General features: G+C 42.8%; 1 non-coding gene across 1 annotated transcript; it reads right to left on the reverse strand.

Annotated features, from left to right (window-relative positions):
• Window positions 1–515: 515 nt before the first annotated feature.
• Window positions 516–623, reverse strand: LOC127748161 (small nucleolar RNA R71). Its single transcript, XR_008010104.1, has one exon. It is a non-coding gene; the product is annotated as a small nucleolar RNA R71 (small nucleolar RNA).
• Window positions 624–2183: the final 1560 nt, after the last annotated feature.

The raw sequence follows: 2183 nt of genomic DNA on the forward strand, positions 1-2183 counted from the left end.
TTGTTGAGGCTGACCCTGAACCTGAAAGGACCTTGAAGCGAAAGCTAAGAGAAGCCAAAGCATAACTCTCTGTAGAGGACCTAACAGAAATCTTCAAATAAGAAGAAGACAAGACAGCCGAAAACAACAACAATGCCAACAATGCAAGGAAGGTGCTGGGTGACTTTACTGCACCCACTCCCGACTTCTATGGGAGAAGCATCTTTATCCCTGCCATTGGAGCAAACAACTTTGAGCTTAAGCATCAATTAGTTCCTCTAATGCAACAGAATTGCAAGTTCCATGGACTTCCATTGGAAGATCCTCATCAATTTTTAGTTGAGTTCTTGCAAATCTGTGACACTATCAAGACTAATGGGGTTGACCCTGAGGTCTACAGACTTATGCTATTCCCTTTTGCTGTAAGAGACAGAGCTCGGATATGGTTGGAGTCACAACCTAAAGAAAGCCTGAACTCTTGGGAAAAGCTAGTCAATGCCTTCTTGGCAAAGTTCTTTCCACCTAAAAAATTGAGTAAGCTTAGAGTGGAAGTCCAAACCTTCAGACAGAAGGAAGGTGATTCCCTCTATGAAGCTTGGGAAAGATACAAACAATTGATCAGAAAGTGTCCTTCTATCATGCTTTCTGAATAGAGCATCATAGGTATCTTCTACGATGATCTGTCTGAACTGTCCAAGATGTCATTGGACAGCTCTGCTGGAGGATCTCTTCATCTGAAGAAGACACCTGCAAAAGCTCAAGAACTCATTGAAATGGTTGCAAATAACCAATTCATGTACACTTCTGAAAGGAATCCTGTGAACAATGGGATGAATCAGAAAAAAGGAGTTCTTGAGATTGATACTTGAATGCCATACTGGCTCAGAACAAAATATTGACTCAGCAAGTCAATATGATTTCTCAAAGTCTGTCTTGAATGCAAGATGCACCAGACAGTACTAAGTACGCTTCATCTGAAGAAGAAGCTTATGATCCTGAAAACCCATCAATGGAAGAGGTGAATTACATGGGAGAACCCTATGGAAACACCTATAATCCTTCATGGAGAAATCATCCAAATGATCTAATCAAAACCACTCAAAGTTTCATGACTGAAATAAGGTCCTCCATTAGAAACTTGGAGGCACAAGTGGGTCAGCTGAGTAAGAAAGTTACTGAACTCCCTCCTAGTACTCTTCCAAGCAATACAGAAGAGAATCCAAAAGGAGAGTGCAAGGCCATCAACATGGCCGAATTTGGAGAGGAGAAAGAGGCAGTGAGCGCCACTGAGGAAGACCTCAATGGACGTCCACTGGCCTCCAATGAGTTCCTTAATGAGGAACCATGGGAATCTGAGGCTCACAATGAGACCATAGAGATTCCATTGGATTTACTTCTACCATTCATGAGCTCTGATGAGTATTCTTCCTCTGAAGAGGATGAAGATGTCACTGAAGAGCAAGTTGCTAAGTACCTTGGAGCAATCATGAAGCTAAATGACAAGTTATTTGGTGATGAGACATGGGAGGATGAACCCCCTTTGCTCACCAAAGAACTGGATGACTTGACTAGGCAGAGATTACCTCAAAAGAGACATGATCCTGGGAAGTTCTCAATACCTTGTACAGTAGGCACCATGACCTTCAAGAAGGCTTTGTGTGACCTAGGGTCAAGCATAAACCTCATGCCTCTCTCTGTAATGGAGAAGCTAGGGATCTTTGAGGTACAAACTGCAAGAATCTCACTAGAGATGGTAGATAATTCAAGAAAACAAGCTTATGGACTTGTTAGAGGATGTTCTGGTAAAGGTTGAAGACCATTACATCCCTGCTGACTTCATAGTCCTAGAGACTGGGAAGTGCATGGATGAATTCATCATCCTTGGCAGACCCTTCCTAGCCACAGCCAAGGCTGTGATTGATGTTGACAGAGGAGAATTGATCATTCAAGTGAATGAAGAATCCTTTTTGTTTAAGGCTCAAGAATATCCCTCTGTAACCATGGAGAGGAAGCATGAAGAGCTTCTCTCAAAACAGAGTCAAACAGAGCCCCCACAGCCAAACTCTAAGTTTGGTGTTGGGAGGCCACAACCAACTTCTAAGTTTGATGTTGAACCCCCACATTCAAACTCTAAGTTTGGTGTTGGGAGATTCCAACATTGCTCTGAGTATCTGTGAGGCTCCATGAGAGCCCACTGTCAAGCT

Source organism: Arachis duranensis, chromosome 5, assembly GCF_000817695.3.
Source record: "Arachis duranensis cultivar V14167 chromosome 5, aradu.V14167.gnm2.J7QH, whole genome shotgun sequence".
Taxonomy (NCBI): Eukaryota; Viridiplantae; Streptophyta; class Magnoliopsida; order Fabales; family Fabaceae; genus Arachis; species Arachis duranensis.